The sequence below is a fragment of the Scyliorhinus torazame genome, chromosome 4 (genome assembly GCF_047496885.1).
Source record: "Scyliorhinus torazame isolate Kashiwa2021f chromosome 4, sScyTor2.1, whole genome shotgun sequence".
NCBI classification, from domain to species: Eukaryota; Metazoa; Chordata; class Chondrichthyes; order Carcharhiniformes; family Scyliorhinidae; genus Scyliorhinus; species Scyliorhinus torazame.
In genome coordinates, this window is record NC_092710.1 from 76,494,769 (window position 1) to 76,514,859 (window position 20,091).

The 20,091-nt window shown below is 50.8% G+C and overlaps 1 protein-coding gene across 1 annotated transcript in view; it reads right to left on the minus strand.

The window, feature by feature from the left end:
* Positions 1–11,069, minus strand: part of LOC140410313 (beta-1,4-galactosyltransferase 3-like) — a 208,077-nt gene extending 197,008 nt beyond the window's left edge. The window contains exon 1 of the mRNA XM_072498303.1: positions 10,972–11,069. The gene's annotated coding sequence lies outside the window, so the exon portion shown is untranslated. The remainder of the gene's footprint in view (positions 1–10,971) is intronic.
* Between the last annotated feature and the right edge of the window lie 9,022 nt (positions 11,070–20,091).

Genomic DNA, 20,091 nt, shown 5'->3' on the forward strand with positions numbered 1-20,091 from the left:
CAGGGGTCAAGGGGCGTTGACAGGGGTCAAGGGGCGTTGACAGGGGTCAAGGGGCGTTGACAGGGGTCAAGGGGCGTTGACAGGGGTCAAGGGGCGCTGACAGGGGTCAAGGGGCGCTGACAGGGGTCAAGGGGCGCTGACAGGGGTCAAGGGGCGCTGACAGGGGTCAAGGGGCGCTGACAGGGGTCAAGGGGCGCTGACAGGGGTCAAGGGGCGCTGACAGGGGTCAAGGGGCGCTGACAGGGGTCAAGGGGCGCTGACAGGGGTCAAGGGGCGTTGACAGGGGTCAAGGGGCGTTGACAGGGGTCAAGGGGCGTTGACAGGGGTCAAGGGGCGTTGACAGGGGTCAAGGGGCGTTGACAGGGGTCAAGGGGCGTTGACAGGGGTCAAGGGGCGTTGACAGGGGTCAAGGGGCGTTGACAGGGGTCAAGGGGCGTTGACAGGGGTCAAGGGGCGTTGACAGGGGTCAAGGGGCGTTGACAGGGGTCAAGGGGCGTTGACATGGGGTCAAGGGGCGTTGACATGGGGTCAAGGGGCGTTGACAGGGGTCATGGGGCGTTGACAGGGGTCAAGGGGCGTTGACAGGGGTCAAGGGGCGTTGACAGGGGTCAAGGGGCGTTGACAGGGGTCAAGGGCCGTTGACAGGGGTCAAGGGGCGTTGACAGGGGTCAAGGGGCGTTGACAGGGGTCAAGGGACGCTGACAGGGGTCAAGGGACGCTGACAGGGGTCAAGGGACGCTGACAGGGGTCAAGGGACGCTGACAGGGGTCAAGGGACGCTGACAGGGGTCAAGGGACGCTGACAGGGGTCAAGGGACGCTGACAGGGGTCAAGGGACGCTGACAGGGGTCAAGGGACGCTGAAAGGGGTCAAGATGCGTTGAAAGGGGTCAGTTCACAGGGGTCAGTTCACAGGGGTCAGTTCACAGGGGTCAGTTCACAGGGGTCAGTTCACAGGGGTCAGTTCACAGGGGTCAGTTCACAGGGGTCAGTTCACAGGGGTCAGTTCACAGGGGTCAGTTCACAGGGGTCAGTTCACAGGGGTCAGTTCACAGGGGTCAGTTCACAGGGGTCAGTTCACAGGGGTCAGTTCACAGGGGTCAGTTCACAGGGGTCAGTTCACAGGGGTCAGTTCACAGGGGTCAGTTCACAGGGGTCAGTTCACAGGGGTCAGTTCACAGGGGGCAGTTCACAGGGGGCAGTTGACAGGGGGAGTGGGTAGATGACATGGGTCAGGGGGAAGAGTTGACAGGGGTCTGGTGGGTGTTGACAGGGGTGGGGGAGTTGACAGGGGTCGGGGGGGCATTGACAGGGGTCAGGGGGGAGTTGACAGGGGTCAGGGGGGGCGTTGACAGGGGTCAGGGGGGAGTTGACAGGGGTCAGGGGGGAGTTGACAGGGGTCAGGGGGTTGACAGGGGTCAGGGGGCAATGCCAGGGGTCAAGGGGCAATGACAGGGGTCAAGGGGCAATGACAGGGGTCGGGGGAGTTGACAGGGGTCAGGGGGGAGTTGACAGGGGTCAGGGGGGAGTTGACAGGGGTCAGGGGGGAGTTGACAGGGGGAGTTGACAGGGGGGAGTTGACAGGGGTCAGGGGGGAGTTGACAGGGGTCAGGGGGGAGTTGACAGGGGTCAGGGGGGAGTTGACAGGGGTCAGGGGGGAGTTGACAGGGGTCAGGGGGGAGTTGACAGGGGTCAGGGGGGAGTTGACAGGGGTCAGGGGGGAGTTGACAGGGGTCAGGGGGGAGTTGACAGGGGTCAGGGGGGAGTTGACAGGGGTCAGGGGGGAGTTGACAGGGGTCAGGGGGGAGTTGACAGGGGTCAGGGGGGAGTTGACAGGGGTCAGGGGGGAGTTGACAGGGGTCAGGGGGGAGTTGACAGTGGTCAGTTGACAGGAGTCAAGGGGCAATGGTAGGTGTCAGGGGGTAGTTGACAGGGGTCAGGGGGTAGAGTTAACAGGGGTCAGGGGTAGAGTTAACAGGGGTCAGGGGGGAGAGTTGACAGGGGTCAGGGGGGAGAGTTGACAGGGGTCAGGTGGGAGAGTTGACAGGGGTCAGGTGGGAGAGTTGACAGGGGTCAGGTGGGAGTTGACAGGGGTCAGGTGGGAGTTGACAGGGGTCAGGTGGGAGTTGACAGGGGTCAGGTGGGAGTTGACAGGGGTCAGGTGGGAGTTGACAGGGGTCAGGTGGGAGTTGACAGGGGTCAGGTGGGAGTTGACAGGGGTCAGGTGGGAGTTGACAGGGGTCAGGTGGGAGTTGACAGGGGTCAGGTGGGAGTTGACAGGGGTCAGGTGGGAGTTGACAGGGGTCAGGTGGGAGTTGACAGGGGTCAGGGGGGAGTTGACAGGGGTCAGGGGGGAGTTGACAGGGGTCAGGGGGGAGTTGACAGGGGTCAGGGGGGAGTTGACAGGGGTCAGGGGGGAGTTGACAGGGGTCAGGGGGGAGTTGACAGGGGTCAGGGGGGAGTTGACAGGGGTCAGGGGGGAGTTGACAGGGGTCAGGGGGGAGTTGACAGGGGTCAGGGGGGAGTTGACAGGGGTCAGGGGGGAGTTGACAGGGGTCAGGGGGGAGTTGACAGGGGTCAGGGGGGAGTTGACAGGGGTCAGGGGGGAGTTGACAGGGGTCAGGGGGGAGTTGACAGGGGTCAGGGGGGAGTTGACAGGGGTCAGGGGGGAGTTGACAGGGGTCAGGGGGGAGTTGACAGGGGTCAGGGGGGAGTTGACAGGGGTCAGGGGGGAGTTGACAGGGGTCAGGGGGGAGTTGACAGGGGTCAGGGGGGAGTTGACAGGGGTCAGGGGGGAGTTGACAGGGGTCAGGGGGGAGTTGACAGGGGTCAGGGGGGAGTTGACAGGGGTCAGGGGGGAGTTGACAGGGGTCAGGGGGGAGTTGACAGGGGTCAGGGGGGAGTTGACAGGGGTCAGGGGGGAGTTGACAGGGGTCAGGGGGGAGTTGACAGGGGTCAGGGGGGAGTTGACAGGGGTCAGGGGGGAGTTGACAGGGGTCAGGGGGGAGTTGACAGGGGTCAGGGGGGAGTTGACAGGGGTCAGGGGGGAGTTGACAGGGGTCAGGGGGGAGTTGACAGGGGTCAGGGGGGAGTTGACAGGGGTCAGGGGGGAGTTGACAGGGGTCAGGGGGGAGTTGACAGGGGTCAGGGGGGAGTTGACAGGGGTCAGGGGGGAGTTGACAGGGGTCAGGGGGGAGTTGACAGGGGTCAGGGGGGAGTTGACAGGGGTCAGGGGGGAGTTGACAGGGGTCAGGGGGGAGTTGACAGGGGTCAGGGGGGAGTTGACAGGGGTCAGGGGGGAGTTGACAGGGGTCAGGGGGGAGTTGACAGGGGTCAGGGGGGAGTTGACAGGGGTCAGGGGGGAGTTGACAGGGGTCAGGGGGGAGTTGACAGGGGTCAGGGGGGAGTTGACAGGGGTCAGGGGGGAGTTGACAGGGGTCAGGGGGGAGTTGACAGGGGTCAGGGGGGAGTTGACAGGGGTCAGGGGGGAGTTGACAGGGGTCAGGGGGGAGTTGACAGGGGTCAGGGGGGAGTTGACAGGGGTCAGGGGGGAGTTGACAGGGGTCAGGGGGGAGTTGACAGTGTTAGACGTTTTAGTTGCTGTGAAATGAAGAGTCTAAAGTCCTTGTTCCTTTTCACCAAAACACCATTTATTTCACATCCACAGCCTCTGCACAAAACTGTTAACACACCATCTGACAGAGGCCACCTGAAGCCGCTTTACATATCAGTGTCAATTAATGGATACTTAACATAAATGAGACAACTAATTGCAATGTCTCTTAACCCATTACTTAACAGTCTCCCCTTCCTTGGAGAAAAAAAAATAATTAGGTGAAAACAAAATGTCAAGAAACTCAAAAACACACACATGATGTCCCCCCCTTTTTTTTGTTTGGACGAGAAAAAAAAAAACAAGCGCCCTTCATTAACAATATCCAAAAGTTTCTGTGAACTCGCCCCTCTTTTCGTAAAACACTCTGACAGTTGATAGCTCCTGTCGACCCATTTAATTTTTGTTATTTCCTCTCTTTCCAACATCTGCTTCAAACTTGCGATGTCTATCCGTAACCTCTTTTCATTGACACTTTTTGTAGAGTGCACATTTTCCCACAGGGATTTACTGTCAATGTGACAGGCAATAGGTATATTACCCAAATCCCCTCATCCCCAAATTTCTGTCAATATCATACTTATATAAAAAGCCATATCCACCGCCTCTACAAGGTTTAACGTCTCAGCAGCCAAAGTGCTTTTTACCACTCTCCTAATTTTCTTTGTTTCCCACACAAGTGAGCAACATTTACCATTGTTCCCCAAAAGGAAAATTATAAAACCTCCTGCGCTTGAAACCCCATCACATCAATTTGCGTAGGACGCATCACTATAAACTTTGCGTAGGACGTATCACTATAAACTATGAGTTCCAAGTGCTTAAGGTCACCTAAAACCGGGAACTTCAAAACACACTCCTGCATTTTTAGTTTGACCAACGCTTTATTTGCTCTTATTATGTCTTCCACTTTGGGATCATTCATTTTTGTACTCAACTCTAAGACATCAAAACTCACGTCTGGTCTAGTCTGTCGACCTAACCAGTTCAGTTGCCCAATTAAACTTCGCAGTTCCTCTTTTTCTATCTTTGAAACCATTGCGTCTTTTTGTGAAACTCGGCCACCACTAATTGCTATTGAGTGATGCTTTCCAAATAAGATTGCTGACGTAAAGTTGCCCCTAACTTAGTCTGTCCAATTTCCAGTCCAATATACTTAAATGCACCGGAAGCCTGACTTCCAACCCTGAATTCTTTCCTCAAACCAGAGATTACAATAGCTTCAAAATCACTAGTCCCTCCCCACAAAAAAATCATCAACATGCATCATAAAAATGCCAGAAAATTTCCTTTATAGTGCCAGTAAAACATTGCAGTATCTGCTTTCAACTGGCAACAGGCTAACTTTAACAAAACTGACCTTACCGAAAAATACCAGACTCTAGATGCATCATTTAATCCATATGCACATTTGTTCAACTTCAGGAGTACCCCTTCTGTGTTAGCTGCTTCTTTAGGAGGTCGGATAAAAATGTCTCTCTGGAGCCGATGCCCCTGCAAAAAGGCAGCTTTTATATCGATACATTTGCATTCCCATGCCTTTGTGGCTAATAGAGCCAAGAAGATCTTTAAAATAACCTTTCCTGCTGTAGGTGAATCTACCTTTAAATCCTGATCTTCTAAGTTTTCTTCAAATCCCCTTGCCACGAGCCTGGCCTTTGCTTTATAAGTTCCATCCCGAAGAACCATTTCCGTGCAAATCCATCTGTGGGATAGAGCTCTTTGTCCCCTATCCGGTACTTCTGTGTAGACCCCAAATTCACTCCAACTATGCAATTCTTGCTGTTTAGCTTCTTTAATAGCTTTTTCATCTAATGTATTTGAAGCCACCAAAATCTCACGTGCACGTGGGCTTCTACTCCTATTAGTATTCGTAGTCTTACTCATGTTCAGAGATCTTGACAAACTACGTCCCCTCTCCCACCTGGTATCTCGTTCTGTACTGCTTCAGCTTGATCTTTCCTTTCTGCTGTGGGATGTCCTTTCACTCGTTCGCGACCTTTTCCTGCGGACCTGTTCACTATCCGATGTACTATCTGAACTGGCACTGCGTTTCTGTGCCCTCCATTTTTGAACTTTGCTTTCCCAATCCATTGTCTTGACTCCTTCCCCTGAATGCTGTACATTCAACCAATGTTTACACTTTCCAGTGGCCTTCCCTGCTCTACTAATAACAGTTGCATCCTTCCATTGACTAGACCCTTCAGGCAAGGATGTCACTTTTGTACCAACTTTTGGCAGTTGCCCTTTCGGAAAAATGGCCTGTTTTAATTCACCAGAAGTGTTGTGTTCCTCCACAGAAACCCGGTCTATATCAGTTAATTGGTCCTCATAGTTCTGTAACACATGCGTACCAGATGACTCTGGTTCCTCATCATGTCTGTCTGCTCTGCCTAAATTTGAAATTTTGTAATCTGTACCCATTATCCTTGATGAATGGACCCTAACAGTTTGATTACCATGTTGCAAAATAATTGTTTTGCCATCTATGCCTATGATCTTCCCTGGGCCTTTCCATTCATTAGAATTGTCTCTCTTATAGTATACCATGCCTCCTTGCTGAAAAACGGCATCTGATGGCCGTACGTTATGTCTTAAAGCTCTGCGAATTCTTGCAAAGACTTGGGCTTCCAAAAAAGCTTTTCTATTGCTATGTAATGCATTTAAAAGTTCAGCAAAACCAGAGCTAATTGTAGTCCCCTCCCAAGCTGGAGGCTGGTCATCCAAAATGGACAGAATTTTGGGATTTCTACCAAACACTAATTGATAAGGACTATAGCCCCCAACCATCTGCAATGAATTCTTTGCATGTACTGCCCATGCTAAAGCTGAATTTAGCCTGCAATTTGCTCGATCTGCCAATATTTTCCAAAGCATGTCATTGATGACAGCATGATTTCTTTCACAGACACCATTACTAAATGGGCTTTCTGCAGCCGTATTCATAACTCTGATATTCATGTTTTCACACATATCCCTAAACTCATCATTAGCAAATTCTCCCCCATTGTCCGTAAGGAATTTTGCCGGTGGATCCATTCCTGTCCCTATCCATTTTTCCACGATTTGATCCAGAGTTACTCTCTTTTCTTTACTTCGTACAATCGTTGATTGACTAAATCTGGTTGCTAAATCTACAAAATGCAAAATAAATATATTATTTGCTTTATCCCAGATCTTAAGGTCCATGGCCACAATGTCGTTAAAATCCCTCGCCAAAGGTAGGGTTACTATCGGTCTTGCTGGTGTCCTTCCGTACTTCCTACAAACTTCACAGCGGTCACTAACCTGTTCTATCAGTTTAGTATAGTCGTCATCCCTTACCCCTGCATCCTTTAATACATTTTTCAGCCTCCGAGGAGACGGATGTGCAAATTGCCTATGCAGTTTAAATACCACAAGCTTTTTATCAGCTAAAGTCCCATTTTCAACTGCCATTAACACATCCTTAACCACTCTACTTGAAAAACTATTTGTCAGTAATGGAATACAATAGTGTCCCGACTGTGTAAATTGTAAGTCCACAGTCTTTCCAAAAACTGTTGCCTTATCCTGTTCCATATCCAGTTTCATGTGTGCTTTCTTCATCGATGGTCTGCTCAGGAGCAAAGGTATCTCACTTGATACAACATCCGTGCTAATGAAATGATTCACTCCGGCAATATTGCAAGGGATCACCACTCTTTTCAGCGACTTCAGCGTATTATCATCCCCAAACCTGAAACTTGTGGAACTTTCAAATGTTACGATTTTCAGCATTCAAAGAGTCCAGGTAACATTTTAACCAGTCAATTCCACACACAGTAGATGTGCAGCCACTGTCCAATACAGCACAGCTGAAGGATTCTGCAACCAACACCCTCATTACAGCCGTAAAACTGCTTGTCAACAGGACAATGCCTTCTTTTTGGTCACTATCTTTTTCCTCTTCTGACTCTTCCGTGTCATGTGTCGCTTCAAACACTCTATCATAACGAGTTGGACAGTTGAAAGCATAATGGTATTGAGAGTCACATCGAAAACATCGATTTATCATGCCCCTATTGTAGGTTTGAACTGGGTTTCTGTCTTCATAATTTCCTTGTCTCGGTCTCCGTCTATAGTCTTGAGCCCTGTTCGTAGCCATATGATTTCGCCATCCTGTTACTAGTGTATCTTCCATATTCTGCCTTATTGCAGGCTGACCTATTTGGGTCATCAGAGCCATCGGAATCGAATGTTTCCCCAGAAACCTTTGTAAAGCTTTTGTCATCTGTTCGAATAAGGTATCCTTATCAGTAAACTGAACTCCTGTCAAAACCAGGAGCCTATCCATGTTGCTCACTCTAGCACAGTCAAGTAATTTAAAGGCCAACACAGACTGTGGAAATTCCAGGTTGTGTTTCTGCAGTTTTTTATATAGTCTGCCAAATTCCATTATATAGTCTTCCATGGAGATATCCTCCATTTTCCGGAACTGATCAAAATCCGACCATGCTTCATATGCACTTAACAAGTCATCTTTCTTCGAAATCTTATCCATATAATGTAATAAAGTCCCCAGACCTTCTTCTGAGTCTAACTCTTCCAATTCCAGCTCAGAAAGCACTTTGTTTCGGATTTTACTGCCATATGGTAGAGAAAGAGCCAATGCCATACCTTGTTTTCTCTTTCCCAAAGCAGTTACCTTAGTCCACATAACTACTGCACTTCTCCATTGGTCGTACGATTCCCTTTCAGAAAATAAGGGAGGATAGTCATATCCAGCCATCTTTATCCTGGGTTCAGCCATGTATCTTTTTTTCCTTCTCACTCACTCCTTGGTTTGATCAGGAAAAGTTGTATCTTTCAAACCTTCACATTTGCACAGCAACCATCCTCTGCTACCATTGTTAGACATTTTAGTTGACAGTGTTAGACGTTTTAGTTGCTGTGAAATGAAGAGTCTAAAGTTCTTGTTCCTTTTCACCAAACACCATTTATTTCACTTCCACAGCCTCTGCACAAAACTCTTAACAACACACCACCTGGCAGAGGCCACCTGAAGCCCCTTTACATATCAGTGTCAATTAATGGATACTTAACATAAATGAGACAACTAATTGCAATGTCTCTTAACCCATTACTTAACAGAAGGGGTCAGGGGGAAGTTGACAGGGGTCAGAGGGGAGTTGACAGGGGTCAGAGGGGAGTTGATAGGGGTCAGGGGGTAGTTGACAGGGGTCAGGGGGGAGTTGACAGGGGTCAGGGGGGAGTTGACAGGGGTCAGGGGGGAGTTGACAGGGGTCAGGGGGAGTTGACAGGGGTCAGGGGAGTGATAGGGGTCAGGGGGAAGTTGACAGGGGTCAGGGGGAAGTTGACAGGGGTCAGGGGGAAGTTGACAGGGGTCAGGGGAGTGATAGGGGTCTGGGGGATTGATAGGGCTCAGGGGGGAGTTGACAGGTGTCAGGGGGGAGTTGGCAGGTGTGAGGGGGTAGTTGACAGGGGTCGGGGGGGTTGACTGAGGCCAGTTTGACAGGGATCACGAGGTAGTTGACAGGTGTCAGGGGGGAGTTGACAGGTGTCAGGGGGGAGTTAACAGGGGTCAGGGGAGTGATAGGGGTCTGGGGGATTGATAGGGCTCAGGGGGGAATTGACAGGTGACAGGGGGGAGTTGTCAGGGGGAGTTGACAGGGGTCAGGGGGGAGTTGACAGGGCTCAGGGGGGAGTTGACAGGTGTCAGGGGGAGTTGACAGGGGTCAGGGGAGTGATAGGGGTCTGGGGGATTGATAGGGCTCAGGGGGGAGTTGACAGGTGTCAGGGGGGAGTTGACAGGTGTGAGGGGGTACTTGACAGGGGTCGGGGGGAGTTGACTAAGGTCAGGTTGACAGGGATCAGGAGGTAGTTGACAGGTGTCAGGGGGGAGTTGTCAGGGGTCAGTTGACAGGGGTCAGGGGGGAGTTGACAGGGGTCAGGGGGGGTTGACAGGGGTCGGGGGGAGTTGACTAAGGTCAGGTTGACAGGGATCAGGAGGTAGTTGACAGGGGTCAGGGGGGAGTTGACAGGGGTCAGGGGGGAGTTGACAGGGGTCAGGGGGGAGTTGACAGGGGTCAGGGGGGAGTTGACAGGGGTCAGGGGGGAGTTGACAGGGGTCAGGGGGGAGTTGACAGGGGTCAGGGGGGAGTTGACAGGGGTCAGGGGGGAGTTGACAGGGGTCAGGGGGGAGTTGACAGGGGTCAGGGGAGTGATAGGGGTCTGGGGGATTGATAGAGCTCAGGGGGGAGTTGACAGGGGTCAGGGGGGAGTTGACAGGGGTCAGGGGGGAGTTGACAGGGGTCAGGGGAGTGAAAGGGATCTGGGGGATTGATAGGGCTCAGGGGGGAGTTGACAGGTGTCAGTGGGGAGTTGACAGGGGTCGGGGGGAGTTGACTGAGGTCAGGAGGGAGTTGACAGGGGTCAGGGGGGAGTTGACAGGTGTCAGAGGGGAGTTGACAGGGGTCAGGGGGGAGTTGACAGGGGTCGGGGGGAGTTGACAGGGGTCGGGGGGAGTTGACTGAGGTCAGGGGGGAGTTGACAGGGGTCAGGGGGGAGTTGACAGGGGTCAGGGGGGAGTTGACAGGGGTCAGGGGGGAGTTGACAGGGGTCAGGGGGGAGTTGACAGGGGTCAGGGGGGAGTTGACAGGGGTCAGGGGGGAGTTGACAGGGGTCAGGGGGGAGTTGACAGGGGTCAGGGGAGAGTTGACAGGGGTCGGGGGGGAGTTGACAGGGGTCGGGGGGGAGTTGACAGGGGTCGGGGGGGAGTTGACAGGGGTCGGGGGGGAGTTGACAGGGGTCAGGGGGAGTTGACAGGGGTCAGGGGGGAGTTGACAGGGGTCGGGGGGAGTTGACAGGGGTCAGGGGGAGTTGACAGGGGTCAGGGGGGAGTTGACAGGGGTCAGGGGGAGTTGACAGGGGTCAGGGGGAGTTGACAGGGGTCAGGGGGAGTTGACAGGGGTCAGGGGGGAGTTGAGAGGGGTCAGGGGGGAGTTGACAGGGGTCAGGGGGAGTTGACAGGGGTCAGGGGGGAGTTGACAGGGGTCAGGGGGGAGTTGACAGGGGTCAGGGGGGAGTTGACAGGGGTCAGGGGGGAGTTGAGAGGGGTCAGGGGGGAGTTGACAGGGGTCAGGGGGAGTTGACAGGGGTCAGGGGGGAGTTGACAGGGGTCAGGGGGGAGTTGACAGGGGTCAGGGGTCAGTTGACTGAGGTCAGGTGACAGGGGGAGGTTAAAACGGCTGACGTCATCTGGGTACTCTGATCTGCTGGGAGAAGGATCAAAGTGACTCTCCAGCTCCCTCTCATTCTCGACCCAGGACCAGGCGGACGGATAAGTTGCAATTTGAAAGGCTTCGCCCGTGTTACTCACCCAGAGCGAGGCCCCGCTCCCCACCACCCGCTCCCGGGGCTCCGGCACCGCGGCTTCAGCAGGAGCCTCAGCGTCATGATGTCAGCACGCTGTTGACATCACTAACCCCGCTCCCTCCCCCACCGAGATCACAATCAGGGAGCTGCCAATCACACTAACCCCGCCCCTACACGACCGAGATCACAATCAGAGAGCTGCCAAACACACTAATCCCGCCCCCAGCCCACCGAGATCACAAGCAGAGAGCTGTCAGTCACACTAACCCCGGCCCCTACCAAATTGAGATCACAATCAGGGAACTGTCAATCACACTAACCCCGCCCCTACCCACACCGAGATCACAATCAGGGAGCTGTCAGTCACACTAACCCCGCCCCTATCCCCGCTGAGATCACAATCACTAACCCCCCACCCCCACGACGATCAGTAAGCTGTCAGTCACACTAACCCCGCCCCCTACCAAACTGAGATCACAATCAGGGAGCTGTCAATCACATTAACCCCGCCCCTACACGACCGAGATCACAAGCAGAGAGCTGTCAGTCACACTAACCCCGGCCCCCTACCAAATTGAGATCACAATCAGGGAACTGTCAATCACACTAACCCCGCCCCTACCCACACCGAGATCACAATCAGGGAGCTGTCAGTCACACTAACCCCGCCCCTATCCCCGCTGAGATCACAATCACTAACCCCCCACCCCCACGACGATCAGTAAGCTGTCAGTCACACTAACCCCGCCCCCTACCAAACTGAGATCACAATCAGGGAGCTGTCAATCACACTAACCCCGCCCCTACCCACACCGAGATCACAATCAGTGAGCTGACAGTCACACTAACCCCGCCCCTACCCCCGCTGAGATCACAATCAGGGAGCTGTCAATCACACTAACCCCGCCCCTACCCCCACCGAGATTACAATCAGGGAGCTGTCAGTCACACTAACCCCGCCCCCTACACCCACTGACATCACAATCAGGGAGCTGTCAATCACATTAACCCCGCCCCTACCTAACTGTGCCCCTCCTCTTCCGGTTGCCTTGCCTGAGCCTGCCATGTCGCCACCGAGACAAAGGACACTCAGAGGTAGGCGTGCGTACGTCGTGCGTCACTGACGCCGCGTGCGAGAGGAAAATCCAAAATGGCGGCGCCGGTGGATCCTCCTCTCAGGTAACTGGAGAAATGGCAGCGCGGAGCTGGAGCCGGAGCCGCGGGCGGGGGGACTGGCGGGGGGAGGGCAGCCCAGGGTGCCCAGAGGGGGAGGCCACTGCAGCGTGAATCGGTCAATCAGTGACCAATCACTAATTCATCACCAAACCCAGTAACCAATCAATCACGAAGTAAATAGTAAGTGATCGCCAAATCCAGTACCAGCCACTCATCCATCTACAAACCCAGTAAACAATCCAAACACACCACTAAATCCAGCAAACAGTCATTAATCCACCAACAAACACTTATACAATCCATGCAGTGCACTATGAGGCTATTCGGCCCATCGAGTCTGCACCGACACTGCTCTGAAAGAGCACCCCCCCTCCCCCCACCATCCCCTTAACCCACCTAACCTATACATCCCTTCACACTAAAGGTCAATTTATCGCGGCCAATCCACCTAACCTGCACATCTTTGGACTGTGGGAGGAAACCGGAGCACCCGGAGGAAACCCACGCACACACGGGGAGGACGTGCAGACTCCGCACAGACAGGGACCCAGGCCGGGAATCGAACCTGGGACCCTGGAGCTGTGAGGAAACTGCTAACTACTGTGCAAGCAGTTGCTAATCCATCCATAAATCCGATTAACATTCACAAATCCATCAACAAACTGAGTATACAGTCACTAACAGTCAGCCAACAATCTCAGTAAACAATCGCTGAACCCATTAACCTGTCACACAACCAAGTAGTCCTCTCCAAACCTGGTATCAGGACATGTTTGCTTGGTGGTATTGTCGCTGGACTATTTACCCAGGGTAATAATGCTCTGCGGACCCAGGTTTGAATCCCACCATGACAGATGGTGAAATATAAATTCAATAATCTGGAATTAAAAGTTGATCGTCAAAAATCTGTTGTTACCTGGTCTGGCCGACATGTGACTCCAGATCCACAGCAATGTGGTTGACTCATAAATACCCTCAGGGGTGTGTAATAAATGTTGGCTCGGTCAGTTCCCATGATCGAATGAGTTCCCATGAACAAATTTTTAAAAAATCACGACCATGAAGTGAGCGGTCGCACGTTTGGTGGCTCCCACTCGAGGTGGATTTTGTTGGTCTATCCCCTGCCCAAAGGGGGATAGTATTTGACAGCAAGTGGTGCAGGCGTGCTTGGAGAATGTTTTACTCCTCTGGTGTGGCTGATGATGGATTCACGGACTAGGAGTGGAGCAAGAAAGAAAGAGCTACTTACTGGAGCAGGAAAGTCTTCATGGTGCATCACAGGAAAAGTTGGCGGAGGGCAAGGAGGCTGCTCTGCCTGCCCAGTGGTTAATGGAGCAGCTGATCGTGTTCCTCAGTGATAAGCTTCAGCAGCAGAGGGAATAGGCCCTGGAAGAACTACCCAAGGTGGTGGAACTGCTTAAGTTGGGGATTGAGCGAGTGGAGCAGGGGCTGGAGTCCCAGAGTCAGGCAATCCAGAAAGAGGAGGAGGCAGTGGGGGAGCATGAGGAGATCAGTGGCTGAGATGAGGGTGATGTGGGAGAGCCAAAAGAGGCTGAGGTAGAAGGTGGAGGATCTGGAGAATCGCTCCAGAAGGCAATACCTCAGGATTGGCGGGATGCCGGAAGGCATTGTAGGAGCAGAGGTCAGGGTGTATGTGGCAAAGATGGGGGGGGGGCTTCATTTATTCAGAGATTGACCCAGCGCACCGGGTGCTGAGGAGGAGGTCTTGGGGGGGGGGGGGGGGGGGGGGGGGACCACCACGCTAGCTGGGTGGGCTAGTTAACGGAGTGAAGTGAGGGATTGCCAGGAGGCGGAGTGGGGGGGGGGGGGTTGGTTCTTTGTTTGAGGGGGGGTGGGAGATGGGGGGGGGGGGCGAGGGTTGCTGACAAGGATATGGTTGATGTGGCGCAGTTGGCAAGGGATCGACGATGGATATCCGGGGGTGGGCCTGGACGGTATGTGATGCGGGCCGGGGGGCTGGCTCAAAAAGGGGTATGACTAATCGGCAGGGAAAAGAGGCAGGGAGGCCCCTGACCAGGCTGGTCATGTGGAACGTGAGGGGGCCGAATGGGCGGTCAAACGGTCACATGTGTTTGCGCATCTGAGGAGTCTGAAGGCGGACGTGGCCTTTTTGCAGGGGACGCACTTAAAGATAGGAGACCATACGAGTTTGAGGAAGGGATGGTTGAGGCAGGTGTTTCATTCAGGGCTGGATATGAAGACGAGGGGAGTGGCAGTGCTGGTTAATAAACAGGTATTTTTTAAAATATAAATTTCAAATACCCAATTATTTTTTTTCCACTTAAGGGGCAATTTAGCGTGGCCAATCCACCTCACCCGCACATCTTTGGGTTATTGGGGCGAAACCCACACAGACACGAGGAAGTTTGGGAAGGAGGGCGAAGGAGCTTTCATACTTCTCCCATGTGCACCCGGTGTACTCCAGATTGATTTTGTTTGAGACGTTGCTTGCGGGGGTTGTCGATTCGGAGTATTTGGCGATTTGGATTCAGACCACCCCACCACGCTGGTGGATTTGCGCGTAGCCCAGGGGATGGGAGGGGGCAGCGCCCGCAGTGGAGGCTGGATGTGGGGTTGTTGGCGAATGAGGAGGTGTGCGAGCGGCTGAAGGGAGCCATTCGGGGGTACATGGAGCTAAATGACATGGGGGGTGGTCACGGCTGCCATGCTGTGGGAGGCTCTCAAGGAGGTGGTCAGGTGGGAGTTTAGCTCAATTCGGGCGCATAGGGAGAAAACGGAGCGGGAGAAGAGGGTTAGATTGGTGTAAGAGATTTTGAGGGTGGACAGGAGGCACCAGAGGCAGGGCTGTTGAAGAAGAGGCAGAGGTTCCAGATGGAGTTTGGGCTAGTGTCCACAGGGATGATGGTGGGGGCAGTTACGGAGGGGCAATATATGAGTACAGGGAGAAGGCGAGCAGGATGTTGGCCCATCAGTTGAGAAAGCAAGAGGCTGCAAGGGAGATTGCAGAGTGTGGGGGGGGGGGGGGGGGGCGGGGGGGGGGGGGGGGGCGGGCGGGGGATGCGGTAGCTACTGGATGGGTTGGAGTTTCCTAAGGTAGAGGAGGAGCTGGTTCAGGGACTGAGGCCTCCAATTAAATTGAGGATGGGAGATGCAGGCAGGGGGAAATCCCCAGGGCCGGATGGGTTCCTGTAGAGTTCTATAAATGGCAGACCTGGGGCCACTGCTGGTGAGGGCGGTGTTATGGGTCCGGGTTTACAGAACCCCAAAGTGTTTCATGGAGTTCAACCGACCCACAACTTGTAATAGATTGTCGTGTGGGAAGCACACGGCGTACTCTCCAGGTGTGATACAGCAGAAATGGACAAGTGGTTTTTAAAACAAAACAATGTTTATTCTGTGAACTCAAGTTAACCTTTTAAAAAAAAAAAATTGAATATCTTAGTAAGAAGTCTTACAACACCAGGTTAAAGTCCAACAGGTTTGTTTCGATGTCACTCGCCTTTCCGGAGCGCTGAGGAAGGAGCAGCGCTCCGAAAGCTAGTGACATCGAAACAAACCTGTTGGACTTTAACCTGGTGTTGTAAGACTTCTTACTGTGCTCACCCCAGTCCAACGCCGGCATAGAACATAGAACAATACAGCGCAGTACAGGCCCTTCTGCCCACGATGTTGCACCGAAACAAAAGCCATCTAACCTACACTATACCATTATCATCCATATGTTTATCCAATAAACTTTTAAATGCCCTCAATGTTGGCGAGTTCACTACTGTAGCAGGTAGGGCATTCCACGGCCTCACTACTCTTTGCGTAAAGAACCTACCTCTGACCTCTGTCCTATATCTATTACCCTCAGTTTAAAGTTATGTCCCCTCGTGCCAGCCATTTCCATCCGCGGGAGAAGGCTCTCACTGTCCACCCTATCCAACCCCCTAATCATTTTGTATGCCTCTATTAAGTCTCCTCTTAACCTTTCTCTCTCCAACGAAAACAACCTTAAGTCCATCAGCCTTTCCTCATAAGATTTTCCCTCCATACCAGGCAACATCCTGGTAAATCTCCTCTGCACCCGCTCCAAAGCCTCCACGTCCTTCCTATAATGCGGTGACCCAGAACTGTACGCAATACTCCAAATGCGGCCGTACCAGAGTTCTGTACAGCTGCAACATGACCTCCTGACTCGGAACTCACTCCCTCTACCAATAAAGGCCAACACTCCATAGGCCTTCTTCACAACCCTATCAACCTGGGTGGCAACTTTCAGGCATCTCCACATCATTGAATATCTTAACACCCATTACTTCAAAGATAACCCCAAAAGACTACAACACTAAATAATCCTTCAAACTGTTCCTTTAAACATCTAAAAGACTTCAAACCTTCAAAAATAGGAGCACATTAGGTTACATTCAATATATTTTTAGTCTTTGGATTGCAGAAATCAACAGACCAGCTCTGTGTTTCTTCCTGCAGCTCACAGCAAAACACACAAACACTCCGAGCTGCGTTCTCAAACTGAAACTCAAAAAGCAGAAGTGAGCTCCCCCCACCCTCTGACATCACTTCAGTAATGTGATCAGCTCCATTTCTTAAAGGTACATTGCTTAAACATCCATTTCTTAAAGGTACTCTCACATGACACCCTCCCCCCCTCCCCCCCCCCCCCCCCCCCCGCCCCCCCCCCCCCCCCCCCACACCAAGAAAAAAAAATGAACCATCAACTTCAAGATGGTTTCATTTTTCACCTTTGCACCATCAATTAAGGAATGCACACAGTAAAAACACTTCACCGGTTCAAAAAAAACCTCTAAACAGGTATAATAATATAGTCCTTTTTTTTTTTTCGTTCTTCTTCCTCCAACCGAAATCCTTCTCGATTGACAGTCTCTTTGAACAAGAAGGTCTCTGCACGATCCATCCATTCCTCTACGCCTCGGCATTTCTCTTTAAAGTCAGATACTTCAGTTCAATCTGATCACAGAGTCCCTTGCAATTCTCCAATCCAGGAGCATCAGTTACCACAGCTTTCAGGCAGTCAAGTGCCTGTTGAAACTCCGCTGTCCATTGACATTTTTTAACGTTTCTTCAGCAAGTCCATCAGTGGAGCAATCACACTACAACACTCTTGCACAAATGTTCGATCAAATCCACTCATACCAAGAAATCACATATTTCCCGTCATGTCGAGGGTATCGGAAACTCCCCAATAACTTTTGTTTTCACATCCCGTGGGACCAAACGACCCTGCCCGATTGTATGGCCAAGGAAAGTGACTTGGGCTTTTCCAAATTCACTTTTGGCTAGGTTTATCACCAAACCCGTCTCCTGAAGTTGATCGAATAGGGGCTGTTTAGCACAGGGCTAAATCGCTGGCTTTGAAAGCAGACCAAGGCAGCCAGCAGCATGGTTCGATTCCGTAACAGCCTCCCCGAACAGGCGCCGGAATGTGGCGACTAGGGGCTTTTCACAGTAACTTCATTTGAAGCCTACTTGTGACAAGCAATTTTCTTTTCTAACTCCATAAGATGTTTTAAATGTTCTTTCCATGTCTGGCTGAAAACTACCAGATCGTCGATGTATACCGCACAATTGGGTAATCCTGAAACGACTGTATTAGTTAACCGTTGAAATGTTGCTGGGGCGTATTTTATGCCAAATGGCATAACTTTGAATTGGTATATCCCATCTGGAGTCACAAAAGCTGAAATCTCCTTCACCCTTTCGGACAAAGGTACCTGCCAGTAACCTTTAAGTAAATCCAATGTGGAAATAACAGCGGATTGTCCCACTTTCTCAATGCAATCCTCCAAACGTGGGACAGGATAAGAATCCGTTCTTGTAACTGCATTAACCTTTCTATAGTCCACACATAACCGTTGGGTACCATCACTATGGGAGCTCCATTGGCTGCAACCCACTTCAATTATGCCATTTTTAAGCATACTCTCAATCTCTTTGTTAACCTGTGCCAATTTTAAAGGATTAAGTCTATATGGATGTTGTTTGATAGGAACAGCATTTCCCACATCAACATCATGTATAGCCATTTAGTACTTCCCAATTTATCTCTACAAACTTGCCCATGTGATATCAATAACTCTTTCAGCTCAGTTTGTTTTTTCTCTGGAAGGTAACTTAACAATTCATACCAATTTTTAAGAACATCCTCATTTTCCAATTTAATTTGAGGTATGTCAAATTCACAGTCATCTGGATTTGGTTCGTCACTGAGAGTTAGAATCATTAAAACCTCCTTTTTCTCCCCTTCCCTTTCAAAGTACCTTTTAAGCATATTCACATGACACATTCGGTGAGTCTTCCTTCTATCTGGTGCTTTTACCCCATAATTCACTTCACTTAATTTCCTTTCAGTCTGATAAGGTCCACAAAACCTAGCTTTAAAAGGCTCACCTACCACTGGTAGCAACACTAAAACTTTATCCCCACTGGCAAAACTACGAACTTTGGATTTCTTGTCCGCTACCCGATTATCACATTTTGTGCAACTTTCAAATGTTGTCTTGTCAATTCACCTGCTCTATTTAATTGTTCCCTAAAATTTGACACGTAATCCAATAGTGTAATTTCCAATTTCTCACCCACCAATTTTTCCTTAATCAATTTAAGTGGTCCTCTTACCTCCTGACCAAAAATTAGTTCAAAAGGACTAAATTTGGTTGACTCCTAATTGCAAACAGTACGAATGGAATTCGCAATCCTCTGGATAACTTGACAATAAGCCCTCAACATTGCCTTTAATGCCACCTTTCTAATGCTCCCTGCGATTCTGGATGGTACGCAGTTGATTTAAATTGTTTTATTCTTAGCTATCCATAACTTCTTTGAATAACTTTGAGGTAAAATTTGATCCTTGATCGGATTGAATTTCTGTGGGTCGTCCATATCTAGTAAAGAATTTAAGTAACTCCTCCACAATCTTTTTAGCTGTAATATTACGTACTGGAATGGCCTCAGGAAACCTAGTAGACACATCCATTATAGTCAAAAGATATTGATTCCCACTTTTTGTTTGAGGAAGCGGTCAATTAGGACCCTTGTGAAAGGTACGTCAAATGCTGGAATGGGGATTAAGGGCGCTGGTTTTATCACTGCTTGAGGTTTCCCTATCACTTGACATGTGTGACATGATTGACAAAATTTAACTACATCTTTATGTAATCCATGTTAGACGTTTTCGTTGCTGTGATATGAAGAGTTCTGTTCCTTTTTCACAAACATACATTTATTTCCTTCCAACAGCCTTTGCACAAAACTCTAACTACACATCACCTGACAGAGGCCACCTGAAGCCCCTTTACATATCAGTGTCAATTAATGGATACTTAACATAAATAAGACAACTAATTGCAATGTCTCTTAACCCATTACTTAACAGTCTCCCCCACATTGGAGAAAAAAAATAATTGGGTGAAAACAAAATTTCAAGAAACTCAAAAACACACACATGATTTCCCCCCTTTTTTTTTTGTTTGGACGAGAAAGAAAAAAAACAGTCACAGAAACAAGCACCCTTCATTAACAATATCCAAAAGTTTCTATGAACTCGCCCCTCTTTTTGTAAAACAGTCTGACAGTTGATAGCTCCTGTCGACCCGATTAATTTTTGTTATTTCCCCTCTTTCCAACATCTGCTTCAAACTTGCGATGTCTATCCGTAACCTCTTTTCATTGACACTTTTTGTAGAGTGCACATTTTCCCACAGGGATTTATTGTCAATGTGACAGTCAATAGGTATATTACCCAAATCCCCTAATCCCAAAATTTCTGTCAATATCATACTTATATAAAAGGCCATATCCACCGCCTCTACAAGGCTTAACGTCTCAGCAGCCAAAGTGCTTTTTACCAGTCCTTATTTTCTTTGTTTCCCACACAAGCGGGCAACATTTACCATTGTTCCCCAAAAGGAAAATTATAAAACCTCCTGCGCTTGAAACCCCATCA